The following is a 16227-nucleotide window of genomic DNA, read 5'->3' as shown; positions in this document are numbered from 1 at the left end:
TTCCCAGTATTAAATCTACAGGTTAATGTTGAACCACACCACAGATAGCGGTTGTCATCTGGCTTCATTGTAACTTGGCAGCCATTGACAGTGGAGACGAGTAAAACTGTTGTTATGACTCAATTAATCTGCAAACTTATGCTATTTGTCATTACAGGTATTACTCTAGTAAATGCTGCGGTACATTTGCCGTACATACTCAAATATAACATACATTGCTTTATTCCCCGACTTAGAATTTGTATTAGGATATTATTATCATTATTATAATTGTATGTCATTATCATATATGAATTAATGTATTTTGAATGATATGTCTTGACGCACTGGCTTCAATAAACCCTAAGAAAGACACATCTATTTTCTGTCTTGTTTCAGGGCTAGTTCCCGATAGCTACTTCCCCATATTGAGGTCTGACAGTAACTTGATTATTAGAACAAGAACTACTCCACACTAGCACCACCACCCCCACAGTTTGACACCATACTGTGCCTGCTGACACCATCCTCCCCAACAGAAGCAACAAAAGCAACACAGTCAGTCTCATCTTACCCAGCAGCAAACCCCAGTAACGACACTGGTACATGTCCCCAAATATACAGGCCAACAGGATGCTAAGTTATCGAAATATCTACAATTCGCACTCCCAATCCTGTAAAATTCTGCCCTTCTACCCAGATGGAGCTGCTAAAGTGTGGTTCAAGGACCTGACTGCGTATACACAGCTGGACACACAAGCGGCCTTTCAGCAATGATTTTGACGTTCATCAGCCTTCAATTCGAGTCATCTCCATATGACGCAGACGGAGCAAGAGAACGTTGAAGACTTCATCACCAGTGTCCAAGCATCTGCGTTACAATACAGCTTACCACAATCTGAGATAGGGCTACTCCCACAGATTAGGCTGTGGGTGTATATGAAGGAGCCAACGACCTTGGATGAGGTTCGTCAAGAGGCCCAACTGGCTGTACAATCGCAGGCCAACACAACGGCCAGCTTGGTCAAACAAATTAAGCAATTGACGACCCTCTGCTGTACAATCAATACCAACAATCACAGAAGCAATACCAACCATCATTTGAACAATACCAAGCAAAACAGCATCAGTACCAACCACAGCAGCAGTGCCAACCACCACAACCACAATAGCAGCCTCTGTAGGTAAAATATCAACCACCACAGGAACAATACCAACTATCACCACAGCAATACCAGCCACCCCCATAGGAGTATCCAGCCCCAGCAACAGTCAAGGGCTGCCATTTCCACAACACCTTAGAGGCAGATGTCGCTGATGTGTTTGACTTTTTTCGGTTTCCTCACAATTGTCCTCATAGAAATAGTCTGTAATTATTGCTCACGTACAGGACACAATGCAAAGATATGTATGCGTGCATACTATGCACAATATGGAAAGATTCTGGGACTTGTACCTGATACTCAACATTCTGGCGTCAGTCAAGACTCAGCGTTTGTATCACTTGTGCCTCCCTTGACCAAGAACACTGTTCATAGTAGATGCAATAAGTGGGAACTACAGCTCCTGTTAACACAGGTGCATCAGTTAGCTGTGTCAGCATTGACTACTTTCACAAAATTGGCATCAAACCCTGTCATTTAGGCCCATGTCACCTCACCCAAATTATAGATGTAGGTGGAGAAAAACAATTCTGTGTTAAGTTCTGTCTCTCTTGGCATTAACATAGGGCACATCTACCTCTCTCAAATCTTTCTCGTCCTTTATTACTAACATCACTCCCTCAGCTTAGGCACTGACTTCATTGAATTAAACAAAGTAACAGTAGACCTGCCCTCGGGGTGCCTTCACAAGGTCTTGTGTCAGTCTTTCTAGTGTCATAGCGACTGATTTACGACACCCATTGTCTGAAGAACATTTAATTGCAAAGGCTCATTACCCTGGAGCCATGACATCTAGATGCCTTGAAACACTTAATTGCTGTTATTTATAAGATGCTAATCCTATTTGTTGATCCCAATTTTGTGTACATCGACCGTCTGCCATCCTGAACGAGATGTGCAAGTATGTCACTGATGATTTACTGTTTACATTAATATTTATAACTTACTAAATGTCAGGTGACCTTGGCTATATAAGCCTTGGTCCAGACAGAAAAAAGAAAGGTCTTACCCTTAGCCTAGCTAGGGTTAGGCTGGGTGCTCCGGGTCACCTAGACAACAACCACTACCACTATGTGCTGACCTAGCACATAGTGTCTTTTGTATGTATGTATCTACATGTATAAAGTAAAACTGTATATACCGCAAGCCATCGTCTCCAAGTTGCCACTTCCTACTGAGAACCATACGTCGGCCCCCTGCATATACGAGTATGAAAATTATTCATTAATCAACGTCAGACCAACACGCGTTGTTACTAGCATCAATTGATGGGGGCTACACAAGACCATGCAAGTCTGTAATTATTCCCCCACACTCTCAAGCTGACATTCCCATCAAGTTTTTGTCCTTGAACCAGTTCCGGACATGCAGCTCCAAGGTGCTAAGTGCCTCATTACAAACAATCAGAAATCTGCTTGCATGAGATTGCTTAATGTCAGTGATAGTCATGTCTCTTTACATTCACATACAGGGTGCCCCCATCTGTTCATGAGCTTACATCAACCAAGTCAGCGACCCTGACCACTCGATCCCGTTAGTCGCCTATTACGACAAGCATTGTCGCCTTTTACGGCAAGCATGGGTTGCTGAAGACGTATTCCACCAGGGATCTTCACGGGTCTATGATGCTGATATGCAAACATTAAATTACGTAATCATACATAAAATTGGCGGGCACATCCGGACCGGCTTTTCTTCTCTTGGTCAACTGATAAATGTTTTGTAACCAGCTGGCGCATGATTGACCATCAGCTAAGACTGTAAGTAAATCAACTCTTGTCAGGCAATATTGAAACTTTTTTCTTTCCCTCAGCTTTGTGTAGTCAACGTTGACAGCTGTGAGGAGATTACATAGCCGGAAATCAGAGTACATGTAATTGTTAATGTAAGACGAGTAAGCTGTGGGGGTATATAACTCCTTGGGTGTTGGTCCTCGGCACAAGAGCTTGTATAAACCCTATGGAACTCACAGATCTCTCTTCAATTGTTTCATGGTTAAAATAAATATTAATATTTTATGTCTAAACTTCATAATTTATTGTTATAATTATCTAAAAAAATGTCAGAGATAAGTTTGAATCATTACTGACGTATTATTACACTCAATCTAATATGTACAAGTCCATGCTATTTCTAAATGGCTGCTTACATGCATCAACCAAGTCAACAAGCCTGACCTCCCGATCCCGTTAGTCGCCTCTTATGACAAGCATTGTCGCCTTTTACGGCAAGCATGGGTTGCTGAAGACCTATTCTACCCCGGGTATTGTATGTGCAATTAATTATGGTATGCTGTTATCGTCCATGCCATGGCTATTCCAGCAAATATTCCCTCTTCCACATTCTGAGCCAATGGCGGCCAATATGGAATACATGTAAGAAGTGACACGTTTACTTTTCATTTAGAGAAACATTTATAATTGTGTTTTTTTCATATTTGTCCCGACCTTCGATATTTTGAGGAGTCACAGAAACAGCTGATGTCTTACTGATTTGTCCCCTTTAACTGCATGGCTAATCTCGTCCCTTTCGCCGACTTGTATTCCCTCCCAATGTAACTTAGCATCCGTGAGAAATTCTTGATTATCTGTTCCAGATGAACAAATCTTGTCCCGAGCCGCGAGATCGAAACTTTGTAAGTGTGATCGCGATATACGAGTTGGTTATTATAAGAAGTACTTGATGATTACACAAATAAACATTAGTTCAGTTAAACTATTCTCTGAATGACCATCTCATAAAATCGCATTTGACCTTTCTAGCAATTGATGTAGTCATCAATTTCATTGATTTGCACTAACATGACGTCCACGGAGATGAGGGCTACAGCCAATGGAATAATTGGCATGATTAAATCAATAAATGTGAAACATAAAAATATTTTCTCAGTGTTAAAACTAAATTATATACCCCTGATAATCGGGTCCATCTGAAACTGAAACGTTTAGCTACATGTATGAAACCTTTGTGATATCACTGGTAGCACTTACAAATTGGATTTACGTGTGGTCATAAGCTGACAAACATCAGAAATAGCTTTCTCTGGTACAAAATGAAAATTGATAAAGGAATATCACGATAGATGACGTTCATTTACGTTGAAGCGTTGCTGTTCTGTACCTTAGCGATAAGGAACGTCTTGGCTTAGACTGGTGTTCACGAACAGCAGGTGTGAAAACGGATTTTCAGTGATCCTTTTCATATAGGTTTAACCGTTAGTTTGCATTTTACGCCCAGTGGGGCACAAATAGAAACTGTTCTGTGGGATAAGCGAGACAGATTATTCTCTGGCCTTGACGTGTTATATTAGATTCCCAATACTGTGAGGGGGCATAGCAATGTTCTATTGCGGACACAAGTAAACAGTTTTCACAGAGGTAGGGTTTTTACACGTTTCACCTCCGGATACAGAACCACCTTCAGTTATCACCTCCGGATACAGAACCACCTTCAGTTATCAACTCCAGATACAGAACCACCTTCAGTTATCACCTTCGGATACAGAACCACCTTCAGTTATAAACTCCAGATACAGAACCACCATCAATTATCACCTTCGGATACAGAACCACCTTCAGTTATCAACTCCAGATACAGAACCACCTTCAGTTATCACCCCGGACACAGAACCACCTTCAGTTATCAACTCAAGATACAGAACCACCATCAATTATCACCTCGGATACAGAACCACATTCAGTTATCATCCCCGGATACAGAACCACCTTCATTTCTCATCTTTTCGCATATGATAAACACTTGTTCTGCAAAAGCTATTCAATTCTTCTGTTAGTTCGATGCTTAAGTTGGTTAAATTAGTAATCGAAGATCGCACAGACATTTATATAGAACTTTAAATGCCCCGAAAAATGCCTAATAAATCGGAACACAAAACGTACATATCCAATCACGTTGTATATTCATGTACTAGTATACTGATCAGGTAGGGTTAGATAGTCCATGTACACAACATAAGAAAACAGAGGCATAGGATGCATAAACTCTCTGGAACGTGCTACTTCGGGGACAGTATTTCCTTCTATATTTCAGGTCAGCTTATTGTTTTTCCGAGGCCTTCATTTCGAAGAGTAACCTCTCAGCAGGGAATTTCTTAAGAATATCTGTCAGTCCCGGTGATACTGAATAGAACTTCCTCCGGCCAAGTGAAATTTTATAGAAAGTCCCTCTGTCCCAGAGATATGTACATATATATCTTCTTTACATTTTAGTATGATTGAACCTTTTTCTTCTTCGGCCCAGTGACTGATCCGCAAGGCGACAAAGGCGGAGATTACCACACTGACTCTCATTTCCAAGTATATGTCCGCCAGCAAGAGATATTTTACGTCCTTTTCCTAATGTTCTAATGTTCAGGGAAAGTATATTTGAAACATAAAATCATTGATAAATGTTGCTTCAGATTTTTGTTTATAAGTTGGAAATAATCGTTCCCCAAAGTCTTGACTGGGAAACCAGGGGAACTGGGAAATTGGGTCGGGTCTTCAGCCCTTTAAAAGTGTCCTCTTCCCCGGGTTATATGTTGCTTTTGAAGACGTTTTTTGTTACTTTTGGCATTTTATCGAATAAAATAAATTGGACCAGAAAATTCTTTTGAAAAATAATTATGCCACCAAAATTCAATTGATAGTAAGAAATAAATTCAGGTTCATAATCCTAAATTGATCTGATCTCGATACCAAATCGCAAAATTATATATCCTGACTGACATTTAATCCCAGAAATAAATTTATCTCATTTAAAAATATTTATCTACAAAATAAAATAAAAAATCCAAATGGAGCCCAGACCAATGCATAAGTTTAGGCCTTGAGCTGAATCTAAGTCAGGTCTCGGAATCTCAGATGCAATCTAGACTTGCCCAATCTTTCTAGACTTGAGACCTGGGAGACAGTCTAATGTATCATTAATCTGATGTTTTCTTACAAGCTATAAATGCCATAAATAGAGCCATTTGTTTTACAGTTGAAAAACGCGTCAGTGATTTACATACCCCTGGGGACATGTCAAGTTTATATGGGTCGCCTATGACAACAGCTGCAAATAAAAATACTAATCAGTTTACACTCAGGTACGCTCTTTGTAGTTCAACTTTCGATATCAATCAACAAAAAGCCAACGAGTTTCAATGAAACATGAATGCTCCACATTCATTCAGTCAGTCAGTCCCCCTTCTTAAACAAGTCGACATAAGTATGGTGATTGTTTGTACGTTCTGGGGACTATATTTGTATAATACATACCCCTGGTACGATCTCACATAGGATTTAACATACTGTATTCGTGTACAGATATAATGAGAGGAACACAAAGTCATACTTTTTGTTGTCTCAGTTGTTTCTTTGCTCCAATCCCATTAACGTAAGATTTCCTCTTGCGATTTTTTATATCAGATTTTGTTTCACTTTCTTTGCCATTAGATGCCTTCTCATTTTTATCGACTGGCTTTGGTTCTTCTTTTTCCTCAATGGTTATGGCCTGTTAGGTATCTTGTTTACAAACACACGTTTGTTGTTCCTGGTTTTCCGATTTTGCTTGTTTTTTTGACGGACGGTTTTGACGGGGATGTTTTGAGCGAGTGAGTGAGTTGTGTTTTACGCCACTTCGAAAGGGAAATTATCAGGGACAGTTTAAATATTGCAATAGTTAACATACTTTTACAGCACTAAGAGGGGACACGGCTGGCCCACTAATCTAAGACTCCGTGACTCTCTGTTTGTTTGTTTGTTGTTTAAAGCCGCGCTCAACAATATTCCAGCAGTATGACGGCGGTCTGTAAATAATCGCGCCTGGACCAGACAATACAGTAATTGATATCATGAGCATCAAACCACGCAATTTGGATACGATGACAAGCATCAATCAAGTCAGCGAGTCTGACCACCCGATCCCGTTAGTCGCCTCTTACGACTAGCATGGGTTGCTGAAGACCTATTCTCTACCGGGATCTTCACGGGTGTGATATAATGGTCACAGTACATTTAAACCCAATTCACCCACTCACTCGTTATCTTCTAAAATGCCAATTCCTCAGCTTTATTGGTCAGTACTTGGAAGAGAGTATATATTTTTAATACTTGTAATACAGTACTTGTTTCGAGAATATATTTTTAATGAAACAATGTGTAAAACAGGTGAGTAATAAAGCGAAAGACCCGTGAAGATCTGCGGTAGAATAGGTCTTCAGCAACCCAAGCTTGCCGTAAAAGGCGACTATGCTTGTCGTAAGAGGCGACTAACGGGATCGGGTGGTCAGGCTTGGTTGATACATATCATCGTATCCCAACTGCGTAGATAGATGCTAATTATGTCAATCACTGGATTGTCTGGTACTGACTCGATTATTTACAGACCGCCGTCATATAGCTGGAAGATTGCTGAGTTCAGCGTTAAACAATCAGCGTGAGATTTCAAATGATAAATTTAGCGCGGTTTTACATTGAAAACACGGTATGTTTATCCCCTAAATGTTGGGTCTCGTTTTTGAGGAGGCGCAGAATACGCTATGTCCTACAAATATGTCTGATGTGTGTTACCGTGCAGGTGTTTACGTCACCTTATGTCCACAAGAATAACTCTTTCAGCTGACACTTAGCTCGTTCTCAATAATCACACGTTGATACAACGCGCGAAACATTGATCAAAGCGGCAGTACAATCTGCATGGCCCTATCACCGACTCCAGATGAGATGTACCATAATGAGTGAGTGAGTGAATTAGGAGATAAACATATTGTGTTTTCAATGCAGAGCTAGGTTACCTGGAGATTTAACCGCGCTAAATTGAATTTGGAACTTAGGTGTACATTGAAATCACAGTATGTTTATCTCCATTCTACCATGCCTAGATAAAACGCGAACTCTTTGGTGTCAGCAAATATATTGAGTGAAGCGGCATGCAAAGCTTTGCAAGCTTTCGTTCTACACCGCACGTCACCATTATGACGTCATATCGCTTATTGTGACGCAAAAGATATGACGTCACAGTCGTATATAGAGAAGCGCCAAATTCAAAGCTCTCTGTTGTCAATTCTCTATCATGTTGTCTGCACGAAAAGTATTGCCACACATCCTTTGAATATTGTAGTAACCGCAACACTGCAATTTGTAACCTGTAATTATAGATATATTTATTTAAATATGCCCACCGACAATGACTGAAAAAAATACTATTCTATGAATATCAGCTTCCGCAGTGATGCTGCCGTCAAACAAGCTGTTTCAATCAGAGGGGGGTTATTGTGATTTAATAGCCCCTGATTGACCAATTATAATCGAGTAATTGGTAGAATGTGGTTTTACGCCGCTTTTAGCAATATTTACGCAATATCACGGAGGGGACACCAGAAATGGGCTTAATACATTGTACCCAAATTGGGAATTGAATCCGGGTCTTCGGCGTGACGAGCGAACGCTTTAACCACTAGGCTACCCGACCGCCCCTGTACCATACTGATACATGGTAACACAATATCAATGGTATGTTCAATGAAAAATATAACTTACATTAACTCACAGTGTTACATAATACATTTCTAGTATGCAAAATGTATTTCCATACTGTATGTATTACCTAACCCATAGCAGCACAAAAAACATACCACGGCCAGACGTGGGAACCGGGATTTTATCACACTGATGACTTGTTGATATAGATGTGCTGTAATGTAATGTACGAGGTATTTGTGAAACGTCAGCTGTTGGCAATTAGTAAAAAAAACATTTATATTACTCCATTTCTTTAACGTATACATGTCAAATAGACAACGGCTGACAGCGGGAAATGTATAAGTCATGTCTGCAGGAAAGAGTAATCATTTCCTGACGTCTATATATTCCTTGACACTGGATATTTAAATGACCACCGCACTTCATGTTACTTTTTATCGCAGTCAAAGAAATTGATTAACGAGATTTCACTGAAGTATATATATATATTTATATATATATATATATATCCGTCATGCATTTTATATATATATATATATATATATATATATATATATATATATATATATATATATAATATAATAAAATAAAACAATATTATGAAACTGATATAAAGAAGATGATGGACTAACGTGGACTTTATTATTTTATTATATATTACATGTACACCGAGTGAACATTTACCTCATTTTTGTATATATATATATATATATATATATATAAAATATGCATTTGTCAAGAGGACTTAACTCGCTGCACACGTGTGCTACTTACTCTGATATTTTCTTGTCTTTCAGAAGTAATAATTTTCACCAACCAATGTTCCATTTTAAATATGTGTTCCCAAACCATGATTTACAAGTTTATAACACCATAGAACCCGCGGGGACTCCGAGTAAGGGTATAGGTTCCCAGTAACCTATGTTTGTCGTAAGGTGACAAAAAGATCTGTCTGGTCAGGCTCAGTGACTTGGTTGATTGCTTGTCATCGTATCCCAATTGCGCGTATACAGTCTAAACACTAAATTCCAATGTGTACAAGAAGCTGATTCGCCTTCGTTTGTTAAAGGGGGCACGGATGGCCCAGTCGTCTAAGGCGCCGCGATTCGCTGTGCAGAGTTTCGCCCCTTAGGCACGCCAGAAACCTATGATTGTGGGTTCGAATCCCGGTTCGACCCGATTATGTTTCTAGGTTTGTCAGCACCATACCCGTGCTCGTGGGTTTCACCGAAGCGGTGAACGTCTGAGACCTGCACCACTTCGGGCTTTCCTCCCACATTAAGCTGACACGCCGTGATGTAACTGGAATACTGTTGAAAGCGGCGTTAAACCCAACTCACTCACTCACTCGTTTGTCAAAACCATGCTCGTGGTTTTCAGGAAATGGTACACATTTAAGACCTGAATGCCTTTGGGCTTTGAACTCATTCATTCATCAAGTTTGTAAATGTAAGTTTGCAAAGCGATCAGACATTGTTAATATGAAAGCTGGCTATACTTCACCATTTAATATATTGATGTACTATCCTTTATTACAGGGCATGGTCAGGTCCAAATGACTTAAGGATCCCCAGTAAGGAGGTCTAGCTTTGGTTGCCAGTGGTAAATAGCCTAGTTTTATTTTCTGCTACCTAATCTACTGAAAGATTCTTTGTTTTTATTGTGATCTAGTTTGTTTTATACCTAAGCTGTGATACATGACTTACTGTTTTACTGTCCTTTGTCGACAGGTTTTTCATAATTATTAACTTGTTTTCATCGCAATATGGCTGCGATATTGCCGATGCGATGTACAATTTTAACTCACCCACTCACTAACCGAATGACTTAAAACAGAGATTTTGTCCTTGACAATAAACTTGTTCAGTCAATATAGCATTAAATGCCTTTTCATTCGCATAACAAACTGAATGGAAGGACGATTTGAAACGTCCGCTCGTAATTAGTGATTAGCTTTTAACAGTATTCCAGTTACATCACGTTGCGCCAACTCAACGTGAGGGAAAAGCCCGAAGTGATGGACCCGTGACGATCCGGGGTAGAATAGGTCTTCAACAGCCCATGCTTGCCGTAAATGGTGACTAACGGGATCGGGTGGTCAGGCTCGCTGACTTGGTTGATGCATGTCATCGTATTCCAATTGCGTGTATCGATGTTCATGATGTCAATCACTGGATTGTCTTGTCCAGACTCGCTTATCCACAGACCGCCGTCATATAGCTGGAATATTAGACTGCGGCGTTAAAGAACAAACAAACCAAACACAGACATTTACCACTTTGGTGGAACACACGACCACGGGTATGGTGCTGACAAACCTAGAAATCTCCACAGCGAATTTGGGCGCCGTATACGACTGGGCCACACTAACCCCAGGTAGTAATTAGTTAAAGTCAGACCAAATACAGCTTGATGAATGTGGTAATATGTTAATCTTGAAATGAAAATGGACAAGGATACACCTGTCTGATTTGGAGGATTCGACTCCTTGTCTGTACTGACTGATATATCATGGATGTATTGTCATTCCATCCTTATAATAGGAAAGTCTAGATAAGCTGACAGTGCGCCGGTCTTTTATAGGGATAATTTGTTCACTCAAGAAGTACAAAACATATAAAGTAACGTCACATGTAAACCATATATGCTTAATTGGATAGACATTGATTAAACTCGTGCGTTTCTTACAGTTCCAAAATTTCGGCCTTTTTCTATCATCAAATTGTGATTGCGTTTACCGTTTGTCAGTGCAATACGTACTATAGATGGGTAGTTTTCACAATCTTACATATTTTTGGAAGATTTAACACCAGCAACGTCTTGATTCACCAGTACACATCCAACTCTGTATTTAACCAATGGTGTTTACAACGAGCACTTTCAGCTAAATCATACTAGTATTGCTAGACATTCCTTATACAATAACCTTACCCAATATTTTATACTTTTGATATACTTATGTAACCTAATTCACATCTTAGCTTGCTTACGATGCAAGGAGTGCTTCTACCGCGATGATGAATTTTATTGCATAATTAATCCATGGTTACTTGATCTTTGTTTAGAAAAATCCCCTTGACATGTGTTTGTTTCCTGTGCATTAAATCGTGTAGGGATTCCTTGAAGAGGAAGTGAAATTTATATTGTATTGTCCCCTTAAATGTTGGTGATACGGATTGAGAATTGATTGCATGATATGATATTACCCAACCTTATGGTTTATGTACCAAGGTGTACTTACAGCAACATAATTCTGAAGTATTATATTTTTGGAGAACCAACGTGGTGATAGAAATTATCATTTTTTTTATATATTTATAGTGTGTTGACTAGACGATAGAAACCTTGATCTGCTCGGCTTGCCCCGTTGTGTGTTGTCTTGATGACACCTAACACGGATTTACAATACCTGACCTGCAGTGTCTCGGCGATGAATGGTAGGATGGATTATCTACCCAAGATTTCACTATTTTGTAGGATTACTGGCTTGACTAATATATCAGCTTCTTCATTATGAGGAACAACGTTTCGGATTAAATTTATATGCTTACTCCTTCATCTGGGGATATATATCAGGTGAGCGTATACTCCGAAATGCTGTTCCTCATTTTCAAAACGTGGGGGTGGTAGGAGTGGTATAGCGATAAACGTATCAGTCTAGTGGTGAACTGGTGTCTTTTGTTGATTTGGTTTTTTTTAAAGTTTGTTTTTATGACAAACTGGAATTATACTGGAAATGAGACCGTTGTAGACCTCCGAAAACCGTTGAATATTTATTCATGAAACTAGATATACAGATCAGTCTCGTGCTAAAATGATGTCTTTCAATGATTTTGTATTTTTTATGTTTAAATTATGTTTCCATGACGATAAGTTCTACTTTACTGAAAATGAGGGTATTGCTCCTTTCCGGAGCATATTTCTAGATGAAGCTTTCTTAGGCAGATTTTATGTATGCCTTTCGATGAATTAGGATACTTAAAAATACTGACAGCATTATGTATTTTTCTTCTTCGAACTGTAGATATCCAATGTCAATGAACAAAGATATAATTAGCCAAACTCCATTTCCGATTTGTACCAGAACGGGGGGGGGGGGGGATATGTCATCTTCTGAAGACTCTAGTTTCAAGTTTACCCTTTGCTTCAAATGTTATACCTACATATTTGTATCTTTCAGTAACTAGCATGTTTGTATAGCCCATGGCCCATGCATACTTTCCTTCTGCTTCACTTGATTTAGCATCCACAACAACCTTGGTTCTGTCACTGTTATTCTTTAGGTTATTTTTTACATAAAATACTCTTAAACCATCAAGTATTTAAATCTGTAAATAGTACATCAGCAGACAACAAATGACACATTTAGTGTTATAGTATTACGATCACGTTTGAAATAACTTTGGGAGATCATTGAGGAATATTGAGACAAAATGCACCCTTGTCATCCCCAATGTTGACTTTAATGGATTTTTTAAAGCCCTTGTCAGTTTGCACTAAGAAATGTCAGTACATAGTTATATAGTTGTATATAGTTATCATTATATAACTTTCTGTAAATATAACAAGGGTGATGGAACAATGTTACCAAGGCTGCGTTAGATCAGGGGAGGTAATTTGAATAGCCCAATATGGGTAACTCAAAATTAATACTTTATCGCAGGATAAAGTACTGCCGGCGCCTTTGATCTTTCAGCGAAGCATCTAAGAACGTGTCATGTAGCAGAGGTGGTTCATATACAACACACGCTTACGCTGTAAGAACTTTCCGCATGGTTACACCAGGCCCGCGATGTGCTTTAACTTAGCCGTTGAAACGAATTTGGGGTTTAACGTCCCTCTGACATAATGCAGAACTTCACAGCAAATTGTTTGATTATTTTACCCTCTGGTGTACGAGATGAAAGGAGTAATTAAGGGTGAACCAGCATGCATATCATAACTCGTGCACGCAATTTCCTTTGTCATGAATAGAAGGGCGATAGACAGAAGCACAATTAAGATATATCGACATATGGACGGAATCTATGGACATTGACAAACGTTTTGTCACTGGAATGCTTTCGTTGAGAACAATAGTACTCATTAATGTCTCATTAATTATTTGAACTCGTGTGCATTTGACCATCTGTACACCCTTCTTGTCATGGCTGTCACCATCTTTTACCGTACATGTTAAAATATATTTGAATAACAGACTCCTTGCCCACATGGTGTCCCTGCAACCTGCTAGACATTAAAAATAGTATGAGCTGTACATTGAATGAACTTACACCATGCTTTTTCCAATGACGGTATCATCACGGAAGAAAATATTTCTTGAAAACCACCATTCTTTCAGGTCAGAACAGTAGACAGTTTCGAAACCTATTTTTATGTTATTAACATTGTATGATGTAAGTATCGCTAGTTGATGGTACTGTGGAGTCATGTCTATAACATCAGGACATTTAAGTGGTGTGTACTTTATAAATCTGAAATGGTATCAGCGCTACCTTATCTTTTATTGAAGTGATCCAAGTATTAGGGTGTAAACCATGGTTAGAGGTTGTGAAAGTAAACAAACGCGGAGTAATACCGACCGACATATGATAATACTCCGATGCTACATCATTCATAACGGGGGCGTTTGGGTAGCCTTTTAGTTAAAGCGTTCGCTCGTTACGCTGAAGGCCATGGTTCGATTCCCCATATGGGTACAACGTGTGAAGCCAATTTCTGATGTCCTTCGCCGCAATATTGACGGAATATTACAAAAGGCAAAGGGAAGACTGATGCCGTTTTTTGTCTCTTTATCTGGTATTATTTTATAGAAACAAAATGTTGTGTGTATTGTTTCTCACTAAAATCTCGGGTGAAAGGAATTATTATACAGAGACTATTTAAAGCAATGCAAGGCGAATAACAGCTCGTCTTAATCTTTTATATCCGTACATGTACGCTGCAGATGTAAATCAAAATTAACAGCAATTTAATTGCAGCAAAATCAGTAACTGCGCTTACGAGTCATTGGATTATCTGGTCACTTTCTCTGGATTCTGTGGTCAAGACTCGATTGTTTACGTACCACCATTTTATGGCTGTACTGCGTTACTTTCTATGCATGTTTTGTGAGTGGAGGTCGCTACTGGTAGAGCAGAACATGCTTACCCCTTTCGCGAACACCTGGTGTCTTCACTGATTTTCAGTGGTCCATTCATATCATTTTCACCAGAACTAAGTGAGTAAGTGAGTGAGTTTGGTTTTACGCCGCTTTTAGCAATATTCCAGCAATATCACGGCGGGGGACACCAGAAATGGGCTTCACACATTGTACCCATGTCGGGATTCGAATCCGGGTTTCGGCGTGACGAGCGAACGCTTTAACCACTAGGCTACCCGACCGCCCCTCACCAGAACTAAGGCTTTTACGGCAATGGAATCAGTTTCGACAGCTAATCGAAACTAATTGATCTCTGGCGTTGATGTTTTATGTTTGTTTACTAACAAGCTTATAGAATTGTTTAAGGCTTGACATCTATCACAAGGATACGTTGGGCCAGAATTTAATATTTCTTGGTTATGTTACAGGTTAAGAACGAAGGAACAACCGATGTCAACTGATGTCCTGACATGACAATATAACATGCCAATTCTTCATAAAAATGTGATAATCTATTTCCTAACCCGTAAATAATAAAGCGGTTGACTTTACACAAGCAAAAGGTAATATATAAAATTTATTCATATTATCAAAAACAAAAGAAATATACATGATGTGAGGATAAACTCAAACGTAAGCATAACCAAAGTGTGTGTCAGTCCGCAGTGGATGTAGCATGATACACTACCGCTGACTAGAACACACGGCCGTCGCTACATTACCAAATTACTAACGATGTGATGGATACAGTTAACTCACTAACTCAGAATACACGGAATGTGCGTTCTCAGCTGACTGTTCAAATGATATCTGAATTTTCATTTTGGGTAGTTTCTGTCCAAACCTCACCTTTTCTTAAACGCTTTGGTCCTGTGTACGTATCACAGAGAGGCACATCTCGGGTAAAATGCCCATAACGCATGCTATATGAAGGTATCAGGCGGTACGACGTACTTGTATACTTAAAATGATGCGCATGTATTTAGTTGTTACATTACAGAACAATGTCGTGGTGTTCTCTTGACGGAGAAGTAGTTGTCGCCCTTGATATAGAAATGAATGGTCATCATTTTCTCAAATCCTTCTGGAAACGAATTTGGGATATTCTTTGAGGTTCTTGACTCAAATGGCTCCAAGCAATCAACAAACACACACCTGTATGTCTATGTATATTGTGCAGACTCAAGCAGTTGGCTATGTATCTACAATGGAATTGTTCACACTTTTCTACAGAGGTCAAACAGTAAGCTTGGATCTATATAGCGATCTATCAACACTTCTACAATGTCATCTCCCTTTAACATCTTAACCACGGATTGCATGCCCAAAACCGACACAATGTGTTTGAATGGCATTTCGAGATTAAAATTGATATGGGTATGTCGAATTCTTTTTATATACAAATTTACGAGTGGTTTTAGCAATATTCCATATGTGGGCTCCAGCTATGGCTTCACATGTTGTACCCGGGTCTGGG

The 16227-nt window shown here is 39.3% G+C and overlaps 1 protein-coding gene across 1 annotated transcript in view; it reads left to right on the top strand.

Annotated features, from left to right (window-relative positions):
* Positions 1 to 1412, top strand: part of LOC124130984 (farnesoic acid carboxyl-O-methyltransferase-like) — a 56792-nt gene extending 55380 nt beyond the window's left edge. The window contains exon 10 of the mRNA XM_046494040.2: positions 379 to 1412. The gene's annotated coding sequence lies outside the window, so the exon portion shown is untranslated. The remainder of the gene's footprint in view (positions 1 to 378) is intronic.
* Positions 1413 to 16227: the final 14815 nt, after the last annotated feature.

The sequence above is a fragment of the Haliotis rufescens genome, unplaced genomic scaffold, assembly GCF_023055435.1.
Source record: "Haliotis rufescens isolate VD_foot unplaced genomic scaffold, xgHalRufe1.0.p SCAF_20, whole genome shotgun sequence".
Classification (NCBI taxonomy): domain Eukaryota; kingdom Metazoa; phylum Mollusca; class Gastropoda; order Lepetellida; family Haliotidae; genus Haliotis; species Haliotis rufescens.
This window is presented reverse-complemented; position numbering and strand designations above follow the sequence as displayed.